This window comes from Suricata suricatta, chromosome 10, assembly GCF_006229205.1.
Source record: "Suricata suricatta isolate VVHF042 chromosome 10, meerkat_22Aug2017_6uvM2_HiC, whole genome shotgun sequence".
NCBI classification, from domain to species: Eukaryota; Metazoa; Chordata; class Mammalia; order Carnivora; family Herpestidae; genus Suricata; species Suricata suricatta.
In genome coordinates, this window is record NC_043709.1 from 8,667,997 (window position 1) to 8,682,330 (window position 14,334).

The following is a 14,334-nucleotide window of genomic DNA, read 5'->3' on the forward strand; positions in this document are numbered from 1 at the left end:
TGGCCTCTCAGCAAAATGTCCTGTCTTTTGCGCTACCTGCTGTTTTATTTACCTGGCCCCGTGCCCGGAGCAGGTGGGGTGTGAGGGGTCTGACAGCCCAGCCCAGGTCTATCCCTGAACTACTGAAGCCGCCCGCCTGGGGTGGCGGGCTTTGTGCAAATATGCTCCATCACCCAGCACCCACTGAGGGAGCTGGCGCTCTGCTCCAGAGGATGGTTGTGTTTGCACAGCTTGGGTGGTGCCCCTCATGAGGAGGGACGCAGTGAGGATTTGATGTTCCCTGGTGGCTGAGGGGCATGGCGCGGCCAACTGTGGCTTTGAGTGTAAGTGGGTAATTTAGTTAATCCACATGGGACTGGGTTCTGGTTGGGGCTTGTTGAGGTTCTTTTCTAAGCAGCCGGGTTCTGACACTGGGAGAGGCAGGGGGCTGCGGAGCAGAAGGCCCTGCACAGCACTGGAACCCATAGAATGGGGTGGGGGTGGGGGGTGTATGCTGAGGAAGGTTCTGGTTAGGTGCTCCCCTAGCTGTGTTTTTTCTTCAGCCCAGCTGGTGAGGCTGCTGGACCCTTTATTGGCCTGGAATGGTTCAGCCTCCACCTGGTGCATCTGTCCTCCAGGCTTGGGGACCCCACGGTGCTGGCCGTGGTGTGGCTGCTCTAATCTACCTCTGATTTCACACCCCACTGGGAGTTGTGGCACCGTGGGCAATCCAGGGGTCTGTCCGGGGACTCCCTGCTGAGCTGGTCCCCAGTCAGAGCAGCTTCACACCCTTGGGCGGCCTGTTTGCAACTTTGGGTGCTCCCTATCCAGCTGTTGAACAGCTAGCAGGCTGTAATCCCCCTCGCCCCGCTGTGCACACAGTCCTAGTGCCCCCTGAACCAGGGTGGTGCTGGCCGACGGCAGACTGGTCCCTGTCCTGGCGAGTGTGCGTGCGTGCGCGTGTGTTGGGGGGGGGGTTGCTGTGGTGGTACAGGCAGCCCAAGTCCTCCCTCTGGTTCCCAGGTAGCATGGGGCCCCCTGTGAGTGGGAGGAGGCTCAGAAATACCAAGGGAGGCCAAGGAGAGTCCTAAGCCCAGGACCCTCCCACAATATCCTGTGCCCAGCATTTCTGGACCCGCCCCCCTCGAGTTCCAAGGCCATAATCTCGGAGCCACTGGCTGATAGAGAAGACTTCCCCACTGCAGCACCCCAGTCCTTGGGTCCCAGGGGTCAGAACCGCGGGGAGTGGGGGGGAGTGGGCAGCATCTTGGGGACCAGTCCCTTGGAACCCTGTCGGAGGGCCCCAGGGCTTCTGCCAGGCTCTGGACAGGGCAGGGTCTCCTACCCTACCAGGGCTTCCTCCAGGGTGCCCCAGTCTTGTGAAACAGGAGATCAGGACCTGGTCCAAGGCCACTAGTCCCCTCAGGCACGTGGTGTGGGGCTGTCAGTCTCCCAACCTAGTCAGGTCCTGGAGAGGGTGGTGAGCTGGGAGGGAGCCTCCCCGCTACCCTTCCAGCCCTGGAGCCCAGCTGCCCACCTGTGGGAACGGCCAGGACCACTGGGGATGTGGGGTCCAGAGGACAAAGGCTTGCTCCTCAGGGCAGAAAAGTAGCCTAGGTGCTCCCAGCCTGAGGACACTAGCACAGGCATCCAGCACCACACATTCGCCAGCAGGTGACATGCTGTCACCTTGCCCTTCCCTGTCCCCCGCACATGACATGGGCACAGAAAGCCCTTTGCAGGGCTTCCTTGACGGGCTGAGCACTGGGCTGACCATACGCCCATGTCCCCATTCTCTACTGGCCTGGTCCTGGCCAGTGAGCTTGAGTACACCCCAGAGCAGCTCCAAGGCCCCACCTCCTCTGGTGGTGGTAGTGGACCAAATGGCAAAGACGGTCCCAGCAAGTGTACAGGACAGCTGGGCTGTTAGGGTGAATAAGAAGGGTCCCCGGGGGGGTGGGGGTGGGGGGCAGGGGGAAAGGTCAGCCACACGGGTGCGGGGCCAGTTTCCCTCGCTCAAATGCTGAGCACCTGCTAGGGACACAGGGCTCCCCAGGCGCGTGGGGGGGGGGACGGGTGGTGGCAGTGGGGAACTGAAAGCCCCTTAGGCTGCTCTGGTGGGTGCGCACACGGTAAACACAAGTGAACAAGACATCTGTGGACTGATGAATGCCGTGAAGAAGTAACGCAGGTCACTGGTCCACATGGGTGTGGGGGGGCTGCCCTGAGACTGAGTTCGAAGGACCCAGCCTCCAGCCTCGGTGAGTTCTACAGAGAGAACGGCCCCCCAGAACTGCACGTGCAAAGTCCCTGAGGCGGGCGAGGCTTCCCTGCTCAGATCTGAACTAAGGGAGGCAGGAATGTGAAGGCGGGACTAGATCCCCACTGCCTACCTGGCCCAGGACCTGGCATACAGTAGATGCTCAGTAAATGTTCCCTGCATTCCGGGGACCTGCCCATGCCTGTGTGTCCGGTGCCCCAGCTGGGGGTCTCCTGGCACTTCTGTAGGCCTGTGGCGGGTGGAGCAGCTGCCTTCGTCCCCTGCAGTCTGCCCGCATGTCAGGGAGGGTGCCCCTGAGTGCCTGTCTCTGTGCTTCCTGTCACTAGAACCCTCAGATGGGCCTCGCTGGAATCCTGTGGTGACAGAACAAGGAGTCATTCCATTCCTCCTGAAAAAAAAAAAAAAAAAAAAAAACAACCAAAAAACCTGCTGGGAATTTCTGAGCAAGTGGGAACAGGGAGGTGGCGGGAGCACCATTGCCTTAAAAGGCGCGACACAGCCAGTGACTTCGCTGAGCTCACCTGGGGATGGCCTTGGGGGGTGGAGGGGGGAGTCGCTGGCTGCACCTCCCGGGCTCACCCCCACGGTGCTCCGCCTCCTCCCCAGATCATCGAGGACAGCCTTGCCAGCAGGCGCTGCTGCGCTGCCTGGCTGTCTCCCAACCCCACCTGGTCCCCAAGCCCTGACCCCCAGCCCTGGGCTGCCAGTGGCCTGGCCCGCCTCCCCTCTGCTCTGGGCATGCTACTTGTCTGAAGCTCCCGTGTCCCTGCACGCCCTCCATGCGGTGTCGCACGGTATAGGCTGGTGCTCAAGGCTTGCCAACATCTTGGGCATCATGTCCCTCCCCGGGGCCAGACTCCCAGCCCACTCCCAGGAACCCGGGTAGCTTCCCCTGTCCTTTCAGCAGAAGCCCGAGCTGGGGCTGGACTGCTGAGAGGAGAGGGGCCTGACCCAAACTCTGGAGGAGGCAGGAAAGTGACAGCCCTGAGCTCAGAAGCAAGAGGTGGCATCCAGGAAACTTCCAGGGCCTATTAACAGATCACAACTGTTACAACGCAGAATCCTCATCATAGCTCATCTGCAGGCCCCCTCGACCTGCCCGCACAAAGCGGCCCAGGGCCCTGGCTCAGGCTCACAATGAGTGGCGCTCACACTGACTTTGCCCCCAGGGGGCACTGCCCGGTGGGCAGGTGATAGCAGCCCTGAATACCTTACCTCCTCTCAGGCACGGTCCTAAGTTCTTTACATGTTTAGACCTGGTCTCCAGGATCACCACTTGAGGCAGCTTCTGTTATTACCCCATTCTGGTGAGGAGAAACTGAGGCGCAGAGAGAATGAGCAGCTTGCCCAAGGGCACACAGCAGGTAACTGGGAGGCTGAGATGTGAGGCCTGGCCTCTCCTCGCCCTGACCTGCTGCTACTAGGGGCCTGCAAAAGCATTTTGGCTGAAGAGGAGGAGGAGGAGGAGGAGGAGAGTACTCATTTGCTGAGCACCTACTGTGTGCTAAGGCTTGTACTAGACCCTTTCGGAGTTACTTGAGCCCTTACAACCATTATTCCCATTTTACAGATGGGAAAATGGGGGTCCAGAGGGATTCGGAGAATCCTCCGAGGTGACAGCGCTAGACTACGCTCTGGCAGGCTCCCCCGTGCTATCTCCCTGAGTCATCCCAACAGCCTCGTGAGTCGGGAGCCGGTGCCGGTTAGGATGCCTGTTTCAGCAGGGGCTGATGGCCCCTCGCGTGGGGCTCTCTGAGTGCTGAGCCGGGGTTCAAATCCAGGCTCCAGAAGGTTAAGCACTAACCCCTGGACCATGCTGCTCTCACCACGCAGGTGCCTGGGGGCAGCCATGAGGAAGGGGAGGGACAGGGTTTCCCAGCGGCGCCTGCAGCACCAATGGGCCGGGACAGATGGACGCCATGGGGGACAGGCGGAGGCCCTGTGCCCACAGCTGGCCTCCAGGCCACCAGGCTTCCTATGACAGTGGAGAAGTGGCCCTCCCCCGCTCGCTGCTCCCTGAGCCCCCGCAGCAGGCGCAGGAAAAGGGCTATGAGAGAAGACGCTAAAGATAGCCAGCTCACCACTTCCCCATTGTCACTGGCCACCACCTCGTCCCCGAGGCTCCCAGCACGCACCACCCTTCCCCGTGGCACGCCGTTCCTCAGATCCTGGGCGCCCAGCCTGGGGCACAACACAGGGACCCCATGTGAAGACCCTCCAGGCGTCGGTGCCAGGCCGGACAGGGACGTGCCTCGTGCCTCTCAAGCTTTCCCTTGACGGGAGGCGGGGGGTCTAGCATCACCCCCATGTGAGTCACGGACGCCCCTCGACACTGACACAACCATCATTGTGGCAGGCGGATACTGGCATGACAAGGCCGAGGCCACTAGGGCACAAGGCACCACGCATTCACCTGTGAGTCTGTCTCCACCCACCGGGATGGACGGATTCCTGCCGGGGAAATCCGCAAACACTAGAATCCGGGCCTTTCTTCCAGGGAGCTGGCTGTGAAGCCTTGGCCCACCCTCTGTGGCCCTCCAGCTGGCGACTCCCCGCTGGCTGAACCCAACCGATGAGGCTGTCCCCAGAGGTGGCCCCAGAGGTCAGCGCCCTGGGGCACAGAGCGGGGTGGGGGGAGGGGACGGAGGCTCTAGGGGAACAGGCAAGGCCAGCCAGCACAGGGGCGGAGCCATCTAAATCACTGTACATTTACATTTGCCCAAGGGCAGGCCCTCCCCTGCTCTAAAGCTTTCCATGGCTCCACATTGCTCATTCACCATGTCAAAAACATTTATTAAGCATGCTGTGTCGGGCACCTTGGTGTGGCATTCAAGGCCCCTCACCCTTTGGCCCCAGTCTGCCTGCCACGTTGACACGGGCTGCTGCGTCTAGCCACGGGGGACCACCAGAGTCATGTGGCCCAGGCCTCCTGGCTGTGCTGCGGTGGCCCCGCCTGGTATGTGGGAAGAGCTGTCCAGACCTGGAGACTGTCTGTCTCTCCCCCGCGCTGCGACAGCCCTGTGAGGGCCACAGAAAACATTCAGGGGGAGGATGTGCCCCGGCGGGCTCCTGGCACAGGGTCCTCGCTCTACGTCTGTCCCCCCCCCACCACCATCAGTAAATACTGAATGTGAGGACAGGCCTGCGGAAAAGGCAGCATCACTTCCATTTCACAGACAGGAAACCCAGAGCTCAGAGAGGGCAGCTGGCCCACCCAGGCTCACACAGCAGCACATGGCTCTGCGTGGTCCGGTACCCAAGCGTCACTAAGCCAGAGGTGTCAAGGGACAGCCCAAGGGACACATCGGCCCACAGCTGTGTTTGGTTTGGCCCTCAGGGTGAGCTTGTCTGCATGAGGCTCTGAATTCAGGAATTCACAGCTCTGCTTTCATATTTCCAATCCTGACCGACACCAGAAACCTGGGAGCAATCCAAAGGTCCAGTGGCCTGAGAGATGCTAACAGGAAGTGTGGCCTCCGGGTCCCCGGGGCTTCCACTCAGCCGGCAGATGAAGGAGCTCCAGGTGCACGTGGACCGTCCAGTGAGAGAGCCGCCCTGGATGAATCCCATGATATATGATGTATGGTGATATCCGGGTGCCTTTGGTATACGAGACCTATTTTAGGATTCACTGAAAAAGGCGAATGGTAAATCTGGGTGCGTGGCATCCCGGACAGTGACCAGGCTGGCTAGGGGATGGTCTGGCCCTTGTCCCTGCTCCTCTGAGGACTCTGCATGGCCTACCCCTTCCTCGCCCGAAGCCTGGGGTCTCAGGGAGGGCTGGGTTGGACGCTTTCTCAGGTCCCTTTTGGCTCCAGGGCTGGGCCTCTGGAAACCGAAGGCCAGTGCAGAGCGAGGAGAGAAACTCCACGGGCTGCAGCAATCAGGGAAGCCTTTCTGAAAGAGGGAGGCTTGAGCTGAGCTGTGAAGGCCAAGGAATGCCCTGCTCACTGCTAAGCTGAATGGAATGGATGGTTCTGGAAGGTAGGGAAAGCGCAATTCAAAGGAATGCGCTTGTGATAGAGAAATTGTAGGCACAGCAGGAAGCAGGTTGGGGAGAGACTTGGAGGGGGCTGGTGGGAGGTCTTCCCTGAGACCCTCCATTGCACCTCCCCGCAGGGAGCCCCAGCTCTCCAGAGCAGGATGGGGGGGTGGGTGACCCGTGGGCCGTCTGGGCGCGTGTGCCAGGCACCACACGTGGCACTCGCCATGCGTCGGCTCATCTACTCCTCACATCTACAGGAGACAGGCACTACGGGGACTTCACAGAAGGGGGACTCGGGCTTGGCCCCCAGGCTTCTCTGGGCCCCTTTACCTGGAGGAGGGAACGGGGAAGAAGCCTTTTACAGAAGCAGAGGGGGTCTGTGTAGTCTGTCTCCCTCTGAGAATGCCTTCCCTGTTTCCTGCAGTGGGCAATACCACCTTGCCCTCCAATGTCACCTCCTCCTAGAAGCCTCCCCAGACAACCCCCTATCAGAGTGCCCTAAGGTCAGCTCTTCCTGCTGCCTCAGTTTCTCCCTCAGCATCAGTGTTCTTGCAGCTTTGGGCTCCGTGTCCAACTTCCCAGCCAGACGGCAACCTCCTTGAGCCAGGGGCTGCCTCTGTGTCTGTGCCGCTCTTCCTGGGCCCCTCTGCACCCCCAAGGGCCGAGCACATAGTATATGTTCAAGGTAATAAATATCTGTCGAACAGCCAGTTGACTCAAGGCACAAATAAACACAGGAATTTAAGACTGAACGGAGCAATTTCCTTAGGATCACCCAGACGGTCAGGGTGGCATGGACGTGGTGGAAGCCGGGGGTCCGGCCTCTGGGGCAGTGCCCCCCGCACCCCCGCCCTCTGTCTGGCTTCCCTGCTTCCATTCTGGAGGCTCATATCTATGCTCCACTCAGCAGCCAGAATGATGGTGTTGGAGCCCAAGTCAGACTGCAGCCTTCCCACCAGTCTCCATTTTAGAAGAAGGAAAGTTCTGGGCGGCGCTGGCTGCACCATGGGAACGGATTTAATTTCATTAAAGTTACTTAAAACGGTAAATTCTAGGTTATGTGGATTTTACCACAGTAAGAAAAAAATTTTTTTGCCTCCTTCTCTGCTCCAAACCCTGCAGAGCTCCCATCGCATGCAGAGTACCAGCCTGTCACCAAGGTGCCCAGTCCCTGACCTAGAGTCCCTCACTGCCCACACTCATCCGGGCCTCTCTGTTCCTCTCTCCAGGCAGGCGCACTGCTGCCTCAGGGCCTTTGCACTGGCTCTCCCCTTGTCCTGGAATGCTCCTCCTCTAGAAATCTGCAGAGACGCCACTTCCGCAGCCAGGCCTCTCCTGACCCCCGCGCCTCCCCCCCTGCCCCCCCCCACCGTGATATCTGCAACCCACTCCCCGCCTGCTGGCCTGATGCCCCCTGCGCCCACCCCTTCTCTCTTCCAGGACGCTATCACTTGCCACCTTGTGCACAACGGCCTTGCTCCTCACCTTGACGGTCTGTCCCTGCTCCTGCATTTTTGTCACTATTCCCCGGGTTCCAGAGCCGCTGGGGAGGGAAGGGATGTGGTCTGGAGCGCGTGAGGGAGAGGGGAGAACTCGGAGGTGGCCGCAACTTCCTCAAGGCAAATTTAGGAAAAGCTGAAGTGAAAAAGGCTTGGGCAGCGGAGGGCTTCCGGCAGCTTGTCCCAAGGGCGCGCATGCGCGTGGATGCGCGAGTGCATCCGTGCAAGCGTGCGCGTCTGTGTGGCCTCAGTGCACGTGTGCGTCTGCATACATGTGTGTGTATGCGTGTGCTGCGTGTGTGCGCGTGCGTGTGTGTATGTAAGCGTGCGTGGCCACATGTATGCGTGTATGGGGGGCAGCGAGAGAACGAGAGGTGGGGTGTGTGTGTGTGTGTGTGTGTGTCTGTCTGTCTGTCTGTCTGTCTGCAGTGTGTCCGTGAGAGCCCTGAAATAAGGGACCGGGCCTCCCAGGGCCGCAGGTGGTAGAGCTAGCAGGTGTCTGACCCAGCAGTCCCTGGTCCTGGCGCCCCCCGAGACTCCCTGGCACTCTCTGTGGGGCTCAATGCTGTCCCCCCAACCCCAGGTGGCGTGGCCCGATGGGAGAGCATGTGGGCTCTGGAGCCCGACTTTCAGCCTCCCGGTCCCAGCTCTGCCACCGATGAATTGCGTGACCTCAAGGAAGCCGCTGAGCTGCACTGGGTGGCAGTTTTGGAATCTGAAAAGCGGGGAAGATCGGACGAAAGCCCACTTCCCATTGTGGCTGCAGGATCTGAAGAGTAAAAGCATGTGCGGTGCTGAGCCCGCCGTGGGGACCTGGGTAAACAGGCATGATTGGTACCAGCCTTGGCTCTGGCCTGTGAGACCCCCCAGCCCAGCCGCAGGGAGTGGGCACCCAGGCGGAGGTGTGAGGGCTGCAGAGGGAAGTCCGAGGCTGCCTGGAGGAGGTGCCCACCCCCAGCGTGTGGTCTCAGCTGAGGCCTCCCGGACGACGGGGATGCTTTGTCCAGGGAAGGAGGGGGGAGGGCAGGGAGGGAGAGAGATGGCCTGCTGGCGGCTGCCAGGAACTTGGTGAGACCTGCGCCCCGTAGGACCAAGGGCTTCAGTGCAGCCACAGGACCCTCGTCTCTGAAGAGCCTGCCCACGTTTGTCCGGGCACAGGGGAGCCACGGTAGGTGTTTGAGCAGGGGTGTGGAAGCTTCAACTCAAGGCTGCTGTTTCCAGGCTGGTAGAGGGAGAGCACCCCAGCATAGGCTGGAAAGACGAGACACTTTCTCACAAAATACTTAGAGAACAAAACCTGTAAAAACACAGTAGTTAGAGTACACTGCTCTGTGTGAGGTGGGAAAGTCTTAAGGGGCAAAGGGGCGGAGGGAGCAGGATCTATAAAGCCTTCCTGGAGGAGGAGGCCCTGGAAGAAAGAGACTGCGACAGCGTCCTGGGTTGACTTTGGGCAAACCCCTTCCCTCTCTGGTCCCTGCTCCCGTCTGCCCTGCCAGGGCTGACCCAGGGCCCCTCCCCTGCCGCCCTGTCAGCTCTGACATTCCCCCATCAGAGATGAGGACTGCTGGAATCCTCCAGGGGCTGACTTGGGTTCTTGATTCAGACAGAGACCCCGCCTGCCTCGGTTTCCCCTCTGCACCGGGTGAGGCAGGGAGGATAATAATGCTTGATTGTCAAAGATCTTGCAGCCTCAGGGACCAGATGCCAAGGATTGTTTTCCATTCCCAGGAGGGTGGGCCCTTCCTGCCAGGACAAAGTTCCAGGCTCCTGCAGCCTGAGAGGGGGCAGATCCTGCCACCACCCCCCGTGACCGCACACCCGCCGCCCAAACCTGTGGCATCAACGACTTTCTTTCTCCTCTCCTCTCTTGGCAAAGCTACCTGCCCGGGGCCCTGGGGGAGAGGCCCTCAGCCTCTTCTGTTTGCTCAGAAGCACCCTGTCTCTTCCCTTCTCCCTTCCCGCCTTTGGTGTTCACCCAGAGTCACAGGCCATGCAGAACGACCCCCACCAGCGCTGGCCTTGTTCTGCTCCTGGATGTCTGTCAATCCGGGTGGTGGGAGGAACGCGGGCTCGGGTCCTCGGGGACTATGGGAGTTTTATTTGGGAATTTGCTCCCAGCATTCCGCGAATCCTTTTCCGTGGTTCTGATCTTTGGTTGCAAGATGCTGCATTTCTGAAATTATTTGCTTACAAGCGTCTTGGGCCTGGGATGGCAAACGTTCCAATATTCGAAGGTCTTGGGATTCTCTTGGTTGTAAGAGCCTGTGGTGCTAGAATTTTCTCAAGGTCAAAGGTTTTGGGGTTCTGGAAGTCTGCATCCAGGCGTCTGCGTTCCAATGCAGCACCGTGGGTCGAGGGTGCCTTGGGAGCTGGGGGGCGGGAGGAGGGCCTGGGGAGGGGGTGACGACAGGTGACGCAGTGGCAGGCCAGGTGCACCCACGTGGGCGTTGGCGGCAGCTCCGGCGCTGACAGCTGGGCAGGGGCCGCTGCCTGAGCTCATGGCACATGGCCTTGACCCAGGACCGGGAGGGGATGGGACAGGAGGGCACCCAGCAGAGGTCAGGCTGACAGCCTTCCATAAGCTCTGCCACATCCTTCCCTCCCTGGGCCCCCTCCTGTCACCCACTGACCTCACAGGGGCTCCGAGGGCCGAGCCCACCTCGGGCAGCCCCTCACTGCCTGAGCGGAGACTCCAGACACAGCTAGGGAGGGAGGGGTTTTGGGGGCAGCCTGAGACACCCCCACCTCCCACTGCCAGGCTCATGGTAACCAGCCCCTTAGACACCCATCTTCTTACCCGGATGTACGCGTCCGGTCACAGGTGGACCCCCCCACCTTGTGCCCCTACGACAACCGGCCGTCCCAGATCTTCGGGCTGCAAGGAATTAGCATCTCAGAGCTTGACACCAGGGGGCCTCAGTCTTCCCATCTGGACACTGGAGGTGGTGAGCAATCTGCCCTTGGGGCCCTGACCTACTGTGTCCACTCTGACGGTCCACTTCCTTACCCCCCCACCCCCAGCCCTTCCCCTGGCTCCCCTGTGCCCTCCTGGCTTCTGGGGAGGAGCTCCCACCGCTCCCCGGCCCTGCTTTGGCACGCTCCCAGCAGGCTCGTGGGAGCTGGAATTCGGAGCCGTCCCTGGCGTGTGTGCACCGCAGCCCGCCTGCCGGGACACCTCCCCTGACTAGGGGCCAGGAATTCTTCCTGCCTGCTCCCAACAAGCCCTCGAGGAAGGAGGAGCTGTGGCAAGGGGCAGGGAACGTACTGGAAGTCAGACGGGGTGGGGGTTGGGGGCTGGGAGGCAGTCCGGGTCTATGGACACCCAAGGTAGCACAGGCAGGGGGATGGAGAGGCGGGCTGTGGGGGGGTTCTGACCGCACCCGCCACCCTGGCCTGCAGTCCCATCGTGTGTGTCTGTGATGGCAGTTTTCGAGGCTTTCTCTGCCCTTACACAGGTTTGTTCTCTGATTCAAGTGTTTTGTGAGCACCTATTATGTATCAGACATTCCATTAGGTGCGAGGGACACAGCCACGAACAGGGCAGAGACAAATGCCACTCGTGTGGGGCTTTCATTCATGCAAGGACAGCTGATAAGCATGGACGCCATCTGAGTTGGGCTCCTGTGAGCTCCTGAGGGCGTGGGCCACCCCGCCTTTTGGGCTCTGGGCTTCTCTCTCCTGGGGACAGCCCTCTTCCACTGCTCATGCCGCCCCTGTGGGCCCTCAGCCAACAGCGTACCGGGGACCATGGCCCTCGGCTGGGCACAGCGTCCCAGGGAACACAGTGCTGGGTTCCCCCAGGATTTGTCCTTTCACTTGCTGTGTAACCTTGGGAGAGCTGCTGCCCTCTCTGGGCCTCAGTTTCCCTATCTGCAAAATGACACACTTGGACTGGAGGTAATGAGCCCTCTTCTCACCCCAACGGCCTCTCACTCTTGTTTTCAGAGCACATGGGGACCTGATGTCTTCCAGGGGGCTCTGGCTATTGACGGGGCTGCCCCAGGGTTGGTGATGTGCTCCCAGCTGCCGGCCTGGCCCCGCTTCAGTCTGCCCGGTCCTCCAGCTGCGCGGCCCAGAGCAGTGACGTCACTGCTGGGGAGACAGTGACTTCACGTGGGGGTTACCCTGCCCCGGGCTCACCTGGCCTGCTTCCCATGGGGAGACTTTACAGATCACCCTGCTGCTCTGTTCGCCTCCCAGCTCGCCTCCCCGTGGGCCAGACCCTCATGTGGATAGGAGGCGGGTCTCTCCAAGCCGACCCGGAACACGCGGAGGGCAGGACGGGGGTCTCCTCCGCAGAGCAAGGAGCTGTGGGGCAACCCTAACCAGCTGTGTGACCTTGGGCACGTCACTGTCTCTTGCCGGGCCTCAGCTTCTCTCCTGGAGTACAGGTCAGCTTCCAGCCAGGGCCCTCCCCGTGGACAGCAGGTTGGGGGCCTGGCCTGGAGCAGGTGGCCCTGAATCTGAGGCATTGAGAGACGATCCCCTTGGTAATATGGGTAATTCTGACATCTCCCTACCCTCCAGCTTTAATGGCACCAACAAGCTGCTGTTGCCTTTCATTACCAGCCTCAGTCCTGTGCCCGGCTGCCTCTTCTGTGGCCCGAAACGGGACACTGGATCCCCTCAAATGGCTCCTCCCTGGCCATCTCCCGCTCAGCACATGACGCCACTGCTCACCTAGTTTCTTAAGCTAAAACCCCACAGGTCCCCCTTGTGGCACATGGCCACACCGACGACGAATCTCCATCAGGAGCAAAAATCTGCATCTCACCAAGGAGCATGTGTTGTGGCACCGTATACATGAAGGTCAAGAAGGGGTGGGACAGGAGGGGGTTTCCCCTTGGAGGTGGGGTGGGCGGCTACTGACCAGAAGGAGAAGGGAGCTTCTGGGTCCAGAAGTGATCTGGGTCTCAATCTGGGAGCCAATTTTACAGGTCTGTTGAGATTGTATTTATTTATTTATTATTATTTTTAAATGCTTTATTTATTTTTGATACAGAGAGAGACAGAGCATGAGAGGGGGAGGGGCAGAGAGAGAGAGGGAGACACAGAATCAGAAGCAGCTCCAGGCTCTGAGCGGTCAGCACAGAGCCTGACGCGGGGCTCGAACCTACGAACATGAGATCATGACCTGAGCTGAAGTCAGAGGCTTAACCGACCAGCCACCCAGGCGCCTCTGTTGAGATTTAAAAAATCTAATCATCAGTCTTGATTCTTCTCTCTCCTCGTGAACTTTACGCAGCAGGGGACAAAAATCCTAAGTGTCGTCTATATTCCAATCTACGGGGCGGGGAGGGGGCAGTCGTTAAACAAGAAAAACAGGCAAATATGTTGTAGATCGGAGGGCAGGGAGAGGTGGGAAAGGAAGCAAGATGATAAGGCCGGGGAGGTGAGCCCCGAAGCAAGGAGGGGAGGGACCACGAGGCTGTGGGTTAGGAGAGGTCACTGTGAGCCCTCAGGAGAAACGGAAACCAGAAAACGGGGTTTGGAAGCTGTCGCATCAGGGGTTGATACTGAAAGGTGATATATTTAGGGGTCACTATTTTAGCTACGGTAGCCCTGGGTTGTGTCTTGTTGGTCTGTTTGTTTTGTTTTGTTGCCCCCAGAGCCCTCGTGTACCCAGTGAGCATCTGCTGTTCTCTCTGGAACACGCTCCCATCTCCTGGAGGGCGGTGCCCTCGCCCTGCATCCCAGCTCCCAGCTGCCTCGCCTGGACCCCGGGACGGGGACCTGCGTGACAGACGAGTGAACACACTTGGACAGACCACCCTGCCTTTGCCTTTGTGGGCCATGAACACACCCTTGCTGCGGGGATTTGCCGGGACGCCATTTTGCCCCTGGACGTGCTCCCCGTGCCGCCCACCAGGCCTGCTCTGTTCCAAGCTGTTCCCTGCAGGAGGTGGAGGGCGTGGGCTGGGACTCACGACCTGGCCTAGATCTCATCGCAGTTGCTCCTCGCTGGGTGGCCTTGGCAGGCTCCTTCCTTCCTGAGCTGGCTTCGTGGGCTGTAAAATGGGGATCTGCACACCTGGGCAGGGTGACGTGAGGCAGGGGTGGTCGAGGGCCCGCACGGGTCTGACCCCTGGGAGACGAGCCAGTGTGCCCAGTGGCTCTTTGAGGAGAGAGATGAATGGCGGGGGTGGTGTCCAGGGATTTGGATTTTGGCCTGTGGGACTTGGGGCAAGTCGCCTTCCCTCTCTGATCATCATTTGGCTCCAAGATAGCTGGCACAGTGGCGCTTCAGGGCTGGGGACCCGGGTGCTCTGGCTGGTGGAGCCCCACCTGGCAATAGGAGGGCGTGGAGCGGTGTCAAAGGGCGTGGGGTGGTGTTGGAGGCCAGGGGGCAGCGGCAGCTCAAAGTGTCTGGGGCAGACAATGGGCACTGTGTGTGGGGGAGGGGGGAGCGGGGCGGGGCGGCGTGGGCGCACAGTGGCACCCCGGCAGGAATGCGCTGGCCTGTCTGGGAATGTGAGCGCATCACTTCCACCGTGGCCTGGAGCCCTCCCTGCCGCACGTGGTTCAGAGCCCGGAACGGCCGAGGGAGGACGGGCACATGCGGAGTCCCGCAGGCCTGAACCACCTTTCCG